This window comes from Chiloscyllium plagiosum, chromosome 37 (assembly GCF_004010195.1).
Source record: "Chiloscyllium plagiosum isolate BGI_BamShark_2017 chromosome 37, ASM401019v2, whole genome shotgun sequence".
In the NCBI taxonomy this organism is placed as follows: domain Eukaryota; kingdom Metazoa; phylum Chordata; class Chondrichthyes; order Orectolobiformes; family Hemiscylliidae; genus Chiloscyllium; species Chiloscyllium plagiosum.
Genome location: NC_057746.1, coordinates 19,089,716 through 19,104,065, shown reverse-complemented (window position 1 = coordinate 19,104,065; position 14,350 = coordinate 19,089,716).

Genomic DNA, 14,350 nt, shown 5'->3' with positions numbered 1-14,350 from the left:
CCCTGTGACCCCCTCAGGTTCCTACACACCAGCCTATCCCTGTGACTCCCTCAGGTTCCTAGACACCAGCCTATCTCTGTGACCCCCTCAGGTTCCTACACACCAGCCTATCTCTGTGACCCCTCAGCTTCCTACACACCAGCCTATCCCTGTGACCCCTCAGGTTGCTCACACTAGCCTATCTCTGTGACCCCTCAGGTTCCTACACACCAGCCTATCCCTGTGACTCCCCACCAACAATCACCTGAGGTTTGAGCTAGTGCTACGGAATACGCCTGCTGGCCTTTAATCTGGTGCTTTGTGTGATTTTTAGCTTTAACGACCATGTCTTACAAAACAGTGAAACATGCTTGTGTGTGTAGGAGGAACCAGTTTGATCAGTTGCCTGCAGGTTTAAAGGATGAATTACCTGTTGGAGGAGGTGCAGTAATTGCTGAATTGTTTACACAGTACAGGATTGTTCAGGCACAGGCCGAAGCCAAACAAAGCTAAATCCGGGAGATTTTAGCAATCTATAACTTTATCAAAATTCCTTCTCAAAAACGTTTTCCTAATCTCTCTTAAAGCATGTCCCAAATCCGACAGTGGGTGTCCTCAACATGCAGCCAAGCGTGTTAGTCTGTTCCAAAAATATACTTTATTTCTAAACCTCGCAAATGTTCAATGCCTTGAGGTCCTAAGTTTTGCAGACTGGCACATTCCAGGGTCCAGGACTACGTGCTGAGGGAAACACTGCTATCAAGGCACAGTCCACCGTCTGAGGCCTTCCTGCTGAAGATAAATGGGGGTCCGTTCAGTTAATGGACCCTCCTGGTGCCTCAGATATTTGTAAATATTAGTATTTTATGTATTAGAGAAGTCTTTGTTTTCCATGAATAGTATGTTTGTTTATTCCCTTGATATGCTACTGTACAGAACCCAACTGCGTTTGTAACTAGGTGCCCATACTCATCGATACCTTTTGTAAATAAAGCACATTTTTGAAATTTGTAAAACGCAAAATGATTTCAATTGATATTACTCAGGGAAGAATTCAACGTCCCCAATCCTGAGGCGAGTCTTGGGTCTGAGCTTTTCGGGGTCGATATGGAGAAAGTGTTTCTGTGAGTCGGGGGGTAGTCTCGAAGGGGACAGGGTCACAGCACAAAAGGGCACTCATTTTCAACCGATTGTGAGAAGGAATCTCTCCTCATGGGGAGGGGGAGTGGGGGTAGAGAGGGCCTGGAATTCTCCCCCTCAGTGAAGGCTTGTTCTCGGAAAGTACTACAAAGGGATGTGGATAGATTATTGAGATAACGGAGAGTTGGGGGCTGTGGGAGTCTGCACAAAAGAGTTCAGGCCCACGCACATCGACAATGTTCTTATCGAATGGCAGCACAGGTTTGAGGGGCTGAACGGCTGACTCATAGAGTCACAGACACGTACAGCACAGAAACATACCCTTCGACCCAACCCGTCCATGTCGGCCAGACATCTTAACCTAATCTAGTCCCACCTGCCAGCACCCAGCCCATATCCCTCCAAACCCTTCCTATCCATGTACCCATCCAAATGCCTTTTAAATGCTGTAATTGTACCAGCCTCCACCACTTCCTCTGGCAGCTCATTCCATACACGTACCACCCTCTGTGTGAAAACTTTGCCCCTTAGGTCCCTTTCATACCTTTCCCCTCTCACCCTAAACCTATGCCCTCTAACTCTGGACTCTCCCACCTCAGGGAAAAGACCTTGTCTATTTATCCTATCTGCTCCTGCTCCTATTTCTTACGGCTGGGCTACACATAATGGAGAGAGAGGGTGTTCAGTATTGACCTTTGTGCCTTCCTACCTCTAAGCACTTTAGTCCATGACAGATTAATCATCTGCTGGGATGGATCTGGGAAAGGTTGGCACGTGTTGCAGGAGCCTTGATGTAGAGTCAACCCTTCTTTTCAATTCACTCAGGGGATTTGGGCATCACTGGCTGGGCCCAGTATTTATTGCCCTGTCCCTAGTTACCCTTGTGAAAGCAATGGGGAGCTGCCTTCTTGAACCACTGCAGTCCATTTGGTGGAGGTAGACCCACAGTGCCATTAGGGAAAGATTTCCAGGATTTTGACCCAGCGACGCTGAAGGAATAGTCTTACGAAGAGAGGTTGTGTGAACTCGGGCTTTTCACCCTGGAGAGAAGAAGGAAGAGAGGTGACTTGATAGAGGTGTGAGAGGCACAGAGAGAGTAGATAGCCAGAGACTTTTCCCCAGGGCAGAAATGGCTGTCGCAAGGGGTCATAATTTTAAGGTGATTGGAGGGAGGTGATAGGGGAGATGTCAGGGGTAGATTCTTAACACAGAGAGTGGTGGGTGCTTGGTGGGTACCCACTGCCAGCAGTGGGAGCAGTCAGGGACATTAGGGACACTTAAGCGACTGCTGGGCAAGCACATGGACAGCAGTAAGTTGAAGGGTGTGCAGGTTAGGTTGATCTTAGATTAACACATCGTGGGCCAAAGGGCCTGTACTGTACTGATCTATGTTCTATAAATGTCCAAATCAGGCTGGGAAATGACTTGGAAGGGGACTTGGAACAGATGGTGTTCCCATATATCTGCTGCCTTTGTCCTTGGAGGTGGTAGTGGGAAGGTGCTGTTTAAGGAGTCCCTACGGAGTGCATCTTGTAGGTAGTACACACTGCTGCTACTGAGCGTTGGCGGTAGAGGGAGTGAATGCTTGTGGATGTGGTGCCAATCAAGTGAGGGCTGCTTTGTCCTGGATAGTGTCGAGCTTCTCGAGTGTTGTTGGGGCTGCACTCGGGAGAAGGTGAGGACTGCAGATGCTGGAGATCAGAGTCGAGGGAGTGGTGCTGGAAAAGCACAGCAGGTCAGACAAGCATCCGAGGAGCAGGAGAATTAGCGTTTTGGGCAAAAGCCCTTCATCAGGAATGAGGCTTGTGAGCCGGAGGTTTAGAGAGATAAATGGGAAGGGGGTTAGGCTGGGGAGAAGGTAGCTGGGAATTTAATAGGTTGATGACGACCTTATGCCTGAAACGTCAATTTTCCTGCTCCTCGGAGCTATGCTCATCCAGGCAGGGGGCGGGGGGGAGTATTCCATCTCACTCTTGATTTGTGCCTGGTAGATGATGGACAGGCTTTGGGGAGTCATGAGGTGAGTTACTCGCTGTAGAATACCTGGCCTCTGACCTGCTCTTGTAACCATTGTGTTTATATGACAAGCCCAGTTGAATTTCTGGTCAATGGTAAACTCCCGGGATGTTGATAGCATGGGACTTAGTGATGGTGATACCACTCTGTTGGAGATGGTCATTTGTGTGAATGTGACTTGCCATTTATCAGCCCAAACCTGGATATTGAGAAATCCTTGGATAGACCAAAGAGCATCTTTGACCAGGTTAATGGTCCTGCAGGTTCATTTGGTTACCCGCCCCCCCCCCCCCACTTGAAGCAGAGCGCAGAGTTCTAAACTACAAAGCTGCTCGAGACAATCCCTGACAAAAACAATTGCATCTTGCTCCAGATTTTCTATACAGCGGCACAGTGAGCTGGAGCGGGTTGAGAAGAGATTCACTTGGAGAAAGTGAGGACTCCAGATGCTTCCCCTGCCACCGCAAGAAGTGCAAAACCTGCGCCCACACCTCCCCCCCCCCCCCCTCACCTCCGCCCCAGGCCCCAAAGGATCCTTCCACATCTGTCGGAAACGTTCCTGTACCTCCACCGATGCCATCTACTGCCTCCGTCGCACCCGATGTGGTCTCCTCACATCGGGGAGACAGGATGCCTCCTTGCGGATCATTTCAGGGAATATCTCCGGGACACCCACACCCACCAACCCCACCGCCCCACGGCCGAACACTTCAACTCCCCCGTCCACTCCACCAAGGACATGCAGGTCCTGGGCCTCCTCCATCGTCAAACCCTAACCACCAGGAGGGAGAACGCCTCAGCTTCTGTCTCGGAACCCTCCAACCCCAGGGCATCAATGTGGACTTCACCGGTTTCCCATTTCCCCTCCCTCCGCCTTATCCCAGTCCCAGGCCTCCAACTTGGCATCACCCTCTTGACCTGTCCATCGCCTTTCCCACTGATCCGCTCCACCCTCCTCTCCCCCACCTCCATCTACCTGTTACAGTCTCAGCTCCCATCCCCGAAGCCCCAGCCCCCTCCCATTTATCTCTCAGCACCCCCCAAGCCCACAAGCCTCTTTCCTGATGAAGAGACCATGCCCGAAACGTCGATTCTCCTGCTCCTCGGATGCTGCCTGACCTGCTGTGCTTTTCCAGCACCACGCTCTCGACTCTGAAGAGATTTATAAAGAAACGCAGGGTAAGCTGGGACTTCGTTTACTGGAGTATAGAAGGTGACCTTATAGCGGTTTGTAAAATAACGAGGGACATAGATGGGGTTAATGGTGGCTGTCCTTTCCCTCGGGTGGGGGATTTCAAGACTAATGAGGTGAGAGATGAGAGATTTTAAAAAGGCAAATCTTTTTACACAGAGGATGGAATGATCTTCCAGAGGAAGTGGTGGATGCAGGCACAGTTACAATATGTAAATGGCACTGACAGAAATACATGAATGGGAAAGGCTTGGAGAGATATAGGCCAGGAGCAGGCCGGTGGGACTAGTTTAATTTGGGGTTATGGTCGGCATGGGCTGGTTGGACCAAAGGGTCCGTGTCACATGACCCTATGACACTGGCCCCTTCCTTGCTGACCCCAGCCACCCTGAGAGCATCGTGGGGAGGGTTCGAGCCTCCAAGCACGTAGGAAGGATGGGACTGGAAAAGCCATCCCCTCATGTTGGTTCCAGAGTAGAAAAGTAGGGAAGCGTTGCTACAAGAAGAGAGTATTTGCGCAACCGCACTTCAAAGGCTTTGCGCAGTTTTAGTCTTCTTCCATTGGAGGTAGGTCAGAAAGCATTTAACAGGAAGACTGGGGGACGAGGGTGTTGTGTTTTGAAGAAAGTTTTGCAGTTTGGGAGCAGTGGCCTTACTTAAATCAAATAACATCAGGGGCCGTGAGAGGGTCAGTGCTGAGGGGGTATGTTTCCATGGAGGAGGGGAGGAGGAGTCTAGAACTGGGGGGTGTGGGGGGGCACCATACTGATAGTGAAGATCCTCTCATTTAAACAGCAAATGAGGAGGATTTTCTTCTTGCTGCAGATTATTAATCTTCATATCTCCCCCTTGCCCCACCACCTAGTGAATGGAATATATTCAGAGGCCGACTTCGACAGATGGTCGACTCTCCAGGGAGTTGAGGGTTGTAGGAGCAGGCAAGGGAGGGAGAGTTAGGGCTCACCGACGCATCAGCCGAGGTTTAGTCACATGGGCTGCACAGAGGGGCCGAATGGCCCATGCTCCAGGTCTTTCTCTTCGCTTCGGTCAATGGGGTTTTGGAACACACGCGGCGTAGACAGTCGGTCACAGATCCGGCCGAGAGGAACTTACTCTCCCTTGTCCCAACACGGACCGCGGGGCAAGCGCAACAGTGAAAAATCACAGCAGGCACACGTCAGCCACGGAAGGGGTCAGAGGTCACGGTGGGTCATCCCTGTCAGAGAATGGAGGACGGCTTGGGCTAGTCTTACCCAAGGGGGAGACGCAGGACCTGCGATGGCGGGAGGAAGGTTGTGGTGGGGGGGCATAAACTACATGGAGCAGCCAAAAGCACACGTGTGGACATCTGTCAGAGCCTCCTGAGGCAATAGGGCTCCTGGTGAAGAAACAAGAGGAGACCATCCATGACATGAGCACCACAAGGTCTCAACATCCTGCATTTAAAAATGGCTGACCTCAGTGGGATTTGGAAGCAGCCACCAGCCATGAATGAAATGTCGCCTTTAAGAAAATTGTAAGGCTTACGCTTGGCCGAACGCCATGTGCTTTGTTTTTATATCTTCCACTACACTGTTAGCCACACAAGACTTCGCTAAGGGAACTTCCAGCTCTTGAGATAACAATCTGCCCTCAGACAAATTCGCCAGAAGAAATTAGCCCCACTAGTACCTGACGAAAGCTTGTACTTCCAAGTAAACCTGTTGGACTATAACCTGGTGTTGGGTGATTTTTAACTCTGTACACCCCAGTCCAACACCGGCTCCTCTATCGCCAGAAGACGGCAGCCTCCAGTCAGCGTTGGGCCTGGGGTGTCTATCAATATTAATATGCAAGTTCCCCTCCAAGCCACTTACCATCCTCACTCTGAAACCTATCACCATTCTTTCAGTGTCAAAATCCCGGAAATCTCTCTCCGACAACATCGTGGGTCTACCTACAGCACGTGGACTAAAGCGGTTCAAGTGGGCAGCTCACCCCCCAACCCCCCCACCACCCCCACCCCACCTTCTCAAGGGGGCAGCTAGGGACAGGCAATAAATGCTGGGCCAAGCCAGAAATGTCGGCATCCCACTAGGGAATTAAAAAAAAGGAGCACGAGCAGATCCTTCTGAGGACATGGACGTGAAACGTTAACTGTGCTTTTCCCTCCACAGGTGCTGCCAGACCTGCTGAGTTTCTCCAGCAATTTCTGCTTTTGTTTCTGATTTCCAGCGTCTGCAGTTGTTTTGGCTTCTCGTCCAGGTAACGGCGCGCCTTTTCTACGGCAACGTCTCCACCAATTGAAGTCGTCTTGCCAATCAGTCGGCGCCCTCTCCTCTCGCATTGGTTTTTATCTCTTGGATTGGTGTTCTTGTGAATTGCCCAGCTGAGCACTAGATGGGACCAACTTGGGGAGGTGGGGGTGGGGTGGGGGGGGGGGGGGGTCCATCCAGTTCCCATAATGCCACTGGTTAATTGGAGATAGTGACTGCAGTCAATGGAGAAATCAGTAACAAATCTGCAGGAGTCCTGTCGACTGAAGGGCTGTGCTCCCTCTGCTGGGCAGTTGACAGGTTGACGATGTCCTAAACCCCTCACTGAACTCCTTTTCCTAGTTTCAAAACTGTGTACGAACACGCAAACTGGCCAATTTATCTATACTGCAATTATATTCCATGCTCGTCTCCCACATTCTTCACGTAACACGATCAGCATGAGTTTCACTCCTTACTCCCTCTTGCTTTTATTGAACTTCCCCTTATCTGTACTGTTCACCTCAATCCCTCCCATATTCTTACCAGACTCAGGCTTGTGAAGTTCCTGCAGAATTTCCCATTGATTCCAGTGTGTAGTATACTTTGCCGTTTTTAGAGAGAGAAGCCCAGCCTGTTTGGCTTTCTCTGATAAAATAGAACCTCTCTAGATCCTTCCACGTCTATCTTTACATCTTCTACGTCCTTTGTAATTGTAATATGGCGAGCAGAACTGGGCCCAGTGCTCCCTGCGTAGTTTCACCATGGTTCAACGTAATCATGCCTTTGACAAAATAAAACATCTGCAGATAGAGGGTTAGAGTCATAGAGATGCACAGCATGGAAGCAGACGCTTCAGTCCAACTTGACCAGGTATCCTAACCTAATCTAGTCTCATTTGCCAGCAATTGGCCCATATCCTTCTAAACCCTTCCTATTCATGTCCCCATCCAGATGCTTTTTAAATGCTGTAACTGTACCAGCCCCCACTACTTCCTCTGGCAGCTCATTCCATACACACACCACCCTCTGCGTGAAACAATTGCCCCTTAGGTCCCTTTTATATCTTTCCCCTCTCACCCTATGCTCTCAAGTTCTGGACTCCACCTTAATGACCAGGGAATAGTTAACACTGAATCACTGAATTAAGGGGAGGTGATGGACTAGTGGTGTTATCACTGGAGTGTTCATCCAGGGTAATGTTCAAGGGACCTAGGTTCAATCCTGGCATGGTGGCTGTGGAAATTTAAATTCAATAAAACGTCTCTTCAATTAAATGTCTAACCATGAATGCATTCTCAGGAAAACATCCATCTAGTTCACAAATGCCCTTTAGTGAAGGAAACTGCCATCCTTACCTGGTCTGGCCTACATGTGACTCCAGACCCACAACGATGTGGTTGACTCTTAATTGCCCTCTGGGTATGGGCAATGAATGCTGGCCCAGCCAGTGATGCCCTCATCCCATGAATGACCAATCAGGAAATAGAAAGTCCTGTGGTGCAGTGCTGTGTCCCTATCTGTGGGTCAGAAGGTCTGAGTTCACATCACACTCTTATGGAGTGTAGGCTATAACATATCACAGCATCCCTACAGTGTGGAAACAGGCCATTCAGCCCAAGTCCACCCCGACCCCACCAAAGAGTAACCCACTCCCCTCCCCTAATATCTTACATTTATGCCTGACCAATGCTTCTACCCTACACATCACTGAACATTATGGACAACTTAGCACGTCCAATTCACCCTAACCTGCACATAGAGTCTTGGAGATGTACAGCACGGAGGTGGGCGGCATGGTGGCTCAGTGGTTAGCACTGCTGCCTCAAAGCATCAGTGTCCCTGGTTTGATTCCTGCCTTTGGCGACTGTCTGTGTGGAGTTTGCACATTCTCCGCGTGTCTGTGTGGGTTTCTCTCACAGTCACATAGTGTTAGATATATTAGTCAGAGGAAAATGGGTCTGGGTGGGTTACTCCTCAGAGGGTCAGTGTGGATTGGTCGGGCTGAAGGGCCTGTTTCCACACTGTAGGGAATCTAATCGAAACAAACCCTTTGGTCCAACTTGTCCATGGCGACCAGATATCCCATGTAGGGTGGAGACTGCTGTTGTGTGTCTCACTCGTAAACCGAGAGCCAGCCATTTTGTGGAAGTAAACTTTAGTAGAGCACACAGCAGTTTGATACTCTCAAGGCTAATTTCTACCTCAAAGCATGTCCACTTGAGTTAATCATTGTTTCAAAGAACAAAGTACAAAGAAAATTACAGCACAGGAACAAGCCCTTTGGCCCTCCAAGCCTGCGCTGATCCAGATCCTCCATCCTAAACCTGTTTTCCAAGAATCAGTATTCCCTCTGCTCCCCGCCCATTCATGCATCCATCTTAAATGATTCTATCGTTCCTGCCTCTACCACCTCCACTGGTAACATGTTCCAGGCACCCATCACCATCTGCATAAAGAACTTTCCACACATATCTCCCTTAAACTTCCCCCTCTCACCTTGAATTTGTGACCTCTAGTAATAGAGTCCCTGACTCTGGGAGAAAGCTTCTTGCTATCCACCCTGTCTATACCCCTCATGACTTTGCAAACCCCAATCAGATTCCCCCCCTCAACTTCCACCTTTCTAATGAGACTAATCTTAATCTACTCAACCTCTCTTCATAGCTAGCGCTGTCCAGACCAGGCAGCACCCTGATGAACTTGCTGATGTGGCGACTAGAACTGTACGCAGTTCCAGTCACACCAGAGATAGAAAAAGCATGGTGTGTGATATTTACACTTACTAAAGGGAGCGATATGTAACAACCAGTTTCAGAAACCTACCGAGGGAGCGATGGGGAGAAGGTGAGTTGCTGGATCATGTATTTCTCAGCCGCCGCTTTTGAAGCTGGGCAGGTTGGTAAATACAGGTCAACTGGCCCGACCTCTCCCATTTTACAGGGAGGGGGTGAGTCGCAGGTTGGTGGAAGGAGGGGTCAGGCTGCCTACTCAAGCTGAGGCTGAGGGCAATTTGTGGCAAATGGCCAAGCCTGTGACCTCCCTCTGTCACTCTTTTACCCACAGCTGTGTGGGGGTAGCCTGGCAAGTTCTGCTGAGCTGGATTCAACTGAGAAAGCTCCTGTGTTGGGAGCAGCAGGCAATGAGAGCAAGGGAGCGATTGAGTTTGATGGAAGTGGGTGAAGGTGCAGTGAGTTATGATACAGGAGCAGGAATGAGACGTGCTCAATGAGCATGTAGGAAGGCCTGAGGCTCCTGTTCTGGACCAGACCAGACCTCCTCAAAATATATTAAGGAGGTAGCCTTGACCCTAACTTTATTTATTATTAAAGCAAATGTAAATTGCCTGTTCTGGAGGCAATGCGACTGGTCAAATTACTCGATGTGAAGCAAAACACAATCTATTTACAGACTGTAGATAAGATACAACCAACGATAGAGGAGTTTAGGATAACTAAAGGGGGCGGCACAGTGGCTCAGTGGTTAGCACTGCTGCCTCACAGCGTCAGGGACCAGGGTTCAATTCCAGCCTCGGGTGACTGTCTGTGTGAAGTTTGCACATTCTCCCCGTGTCTGCGTGGGTTTCCTCCGGGCGCTCCGGTTTCCTCCCACAGTCCAAAGGTGTGCAGGTTAGATGAATTGGCCATGCTAAATTGCCCGTAGTGTTAGGTGCATTAGTCAGAGGGAAATGGGCCATGGGTGGGTTACTCTTCAAAGGGTCGGTGTGGACTTGTTGGGCCGAAAGGCCTGTTTCACACTGTAGGGAATCTAATCTAATCAAACTTAACTGTATTGATAAACCTAACAGAGTAGTAGACACAGTCCCCATTACTCATTAACTGTTCCAGGACAGTAACATTCCATAAACACACCCCTTCGCAAAGAAAGGAAAACTCAGACACAGATTCTCACATGCAGTTCTCTAATCCAGGAGGAAATATTGTGAAGAGAAGACTCAGAGAGAACAGCAGCCAGGAGACATTGACTGAGGCTTCCAACTCTGTTGAGCCCCCAAAAGCTATTGTAAAAACCAAAACACACAGGTCCTAATCTGAGAGAGCTGGCCACAACCATTCAGGCTGTTTAACAAGAACCCAAGGCCTCCCAGGCTGTTCACTCCAGGGATCTTAACTAGCCAGCTCGGTACTTCTGCCTTACAACCTCTCTTTACAAAATAAATACCAGGACCAAACAAGCTGTTAAAGTGACAGCATTGTCTCAGTAGGGTGGATTACTGGTTGGGAGGATGAAAAGGCTATGAAATGTTGAGTGGACATGATGAATGGAATAATGGGAATCATCGATCATGGGACTGGGGGAGGTGAGGGTGTAGTGTCAGTGCTAGAGTTAGCGGTGGTTGTGTGAACATGGGGTAGCAGACGCACAGAGTTTCTAGCACTTACCCTTGACCTGTTCAGACTGTGTTACAAATTGTTTTACACGTCACTCCCAACACTGCATTGGCCTGGGTTGCTAACTCTGTCTCTTTTTATTCCAAAATTATACTTTATTCAATTTAAAAAATTGTATATATACATATTGTCACAAATTCAGATCAGTTCTGTACAGTTGCTTATCAAATTAGCAAAATAAAATCATTGGACCATGACTCTATCCAACTCTCTTATACACACAATGCCAATATGTTAAGAGGATGTGGGTGTACTGTACCTTTAAGAGGGTTGAAAGCTAGCAGAACTACCTGACACAGCACCAAGTCTTCTGAACAGGATATAATGTAACATTTGCTTGAACAACTTGATTAGCTGGTTGCCTGGAGACACCAAAAAATAATTCGAATTTGGCCAATCAGTTTAAATTATACCCTGAAAAATGTCAAACTCCAATCCAGTTTGAATTTCATATTTTGACAATCTAAAAATCCAACATCTCAATCCGATGCTTTGGGGGTATAATACCATGGAAAACTGAACAATTGGGAGGAGAACTGCCAAGGCACCAGCATTTGCGGACTGACTGGAGAATAGCTCTCTTAAAGGTACCTTTATCGATCCGTGACCTGTGACCCTAAGAGGAAAATCCAAATAGAATCAAATAGATCCGAATAGCTAGTTGGTTTTGAGAATTTAATTTTTTCAGGAAATCTTAATCGGGTGGTTTTATCGGACTAGTATTATAGACGGGAAAGTAGAAGATAGGTTAGAGAAAGGAGCTGTAAATAACTATTCTCTGTTATACATTAAGCAATTAAATTGTTAATTTGTACTTTAAATAGTTCTTGGCCTCTCGAATTTTCACAGATTACTGCGTGGGGTAAATTTTTTCTGTGTTGCTGGTTTAAATTAAGCAGGAGGGTTTACCTCGAGTCGTAACAAATATTTTCATGTATTTGAGGCAACAGGAGAATCCAATAACTGAACGGAGCCCCCACTTACCTTCACCAGGAAGGCCCCAGATGGTGGTCTTTCCCCACTGCCCCTTGGCAGCAGCTGCCCCAAGATTCAGCACATCCCTCAGCACATAGTCCTGGACCTTGCGATGTGCCAGTCTGCAACACTCGGTCAGGGTCAACTCCTTGCTGAAGGTCCTCCAGGCACAGTCGATGTTTGTCTCGGTGTGTCCCCCGGGGAACAGCCCGTAGAGCATGGAGTCACGGAGTTGCTCGGGACAAACCTCGACCCAAACCAATGCATCACCCTCCAGACTCCCTTTACTAAATCCAAGCTGATGGTGCGACCTCTTTTTCCAGTCAGTGAGATGGCACTTTCCACCTCCCTATTCACACCAGCACCTCCAGGTGAAGCTGGGGGTGAATGGAACAGCTCATTTTCCATTCCTGGTCACATAAAAGGCGCCAGAACACAGCCGGAAGGGCAGTTCCCGGCTTCGCAACATCTGCTGTGGAGCTGAGGGGGTTCAACGTGGCATGGCTGGTGTGAACCTCACAGAGCCCTGGCAACAGCGGGCACTTCCACCTGACCTGTTCCACCATTCCATGAGATGTCATCGTGGGCTATGCCAGAGTGGAACCTCAAAAGAAAAACACTTGCCTAACGAAACCGGGAAGGCCTGGATCCTGCAGAAGTTCCCTGAAACGTCCATAGATGGTGTCAATGCAAGGGACCCATCTCCTTCCTGGATGAGGTGGAATCAGTAAATGATACAATGCAGAAGAAGTCTATTCAGCCCATCGAGGCAAGCTGTTTGAAAGAATGAGCCCATTGACCCCACTTCCACTGCAGCTTATTTCTCTGGGCCTGCAACATTTTCCTTATCACGTATATTTCCAGTTTCTTTTTGGAAGATACTTTTTGATGACGTGAAACTTGAAAGGGTTCAGAAAATATTTACAAGGATATTGCCAGGGTTGGAGGGTTTGAGCTATGGGGAGAGGCTGAATAGGCTGGGCCTGTTTTCCTTGGAGTGTCGGAGGCTGAGGGGTGACCTTATAGAGGTTTATAAAGTCATGAGGAGCATGGATAGGGTGAATAGACAAAGTCTCCTCCTCGGGATGGGGGAGTCCAGAACTAGAGGGCAGAGGTTTAAGGTGAGAGGGGAAAGAGGGTGATGCGTGTATGGAGTGAAATGCCAGAGGCAGTGGTGGAGGCTGGTACAATTGCAACATTTAAAAGGCATTGGATGGGCACATGAAAAGGGAGGGTTTACAGGGATATGGACCAAGCGTTGGCTAATGGGACTAGATTAGGTTAGGATAAGTGGTCAGCGTGGCCAAGTTGGGCCGAAGGGCCTGTTTCTGTGCTGTACATCTCAATGACTCTAGGACTCTAACTTCAAGCACTGGTCTTAATAAATGCATATCAGGGGAAGGAGTACATCTGCGAGGCCTGATTCCTGGCCACAAGTCTTACTTCCCCAAAAGCTGTCATTCTGTCTGGTTTTTCACACAGCCGGTTGCTAACCCCATTGTGCATGCAGTCCGAATTTCTTTTTAGGAAGTGACTTTGTCAGCGATTACTTCACTCTTCCAGTGTGGACGAGAGCAGGTTGGAGTCTGTATTTAAACAGAGCCATTTACCCACAGGGGTGGTCACAGAACAATGACCCAGCCAGAATGAACTGCGGCATTGAGAGAGATTTGTTCATCAACAGGTTCAGAAATGTTATAATACACTTCTACAGCAAGTGGGCCTGGTACCCAGGCTTTCTGGTGCAGAGGGATGGAAACTAACACTGCACCACAAAAGTTGATGATTTTCCTCGAGATATCCTTCAGTGTTAATACCATAAGATTTAGGCCATTCAGCCCATTGAGTCTGCTCCACCATTCGATCATGGCTGATCTTATTCTCAACCCACTGTCCTGCCTTCTCCCCGTAACCCTCGATCCCCTTACTAGTCAAGAACTTATCTATCTCTGCCTCAAATGCACTCAACGACTCGGCCTCCACGGCCTTACACAGCCTTCGATTCTCCTCCTCCTCGGATGCTGTGCTTTTCCAGCACCACGCTCTCAACTCTGATAGAACATAGAACATAGAACATAGACAAATACAGCGCAGTACAGGCCCTTTGTCCCTCGATGTTGTGCCGATCCAAGCCCACCTAACCTACACTAGCCCACTATCCTCCATATGCCTATCCAATGCCCGCTTAAATGCCCATAAAGAGGGAGAGTCCACCACTGCTACTGGCAGGGCATTCCATGAACTCACAACTCGCTGAGTAAAGAACCTACCCCTAACATCTATCCTATACCTACCACCCCTTAATTTAAAGCTATGCCCCCTCGTAATAGCTGACTCCATACGTGGAAAAAGGCTCTCACGGTCAACCCTATCTAAACCCCTAATCATCTTGTACACCTCGA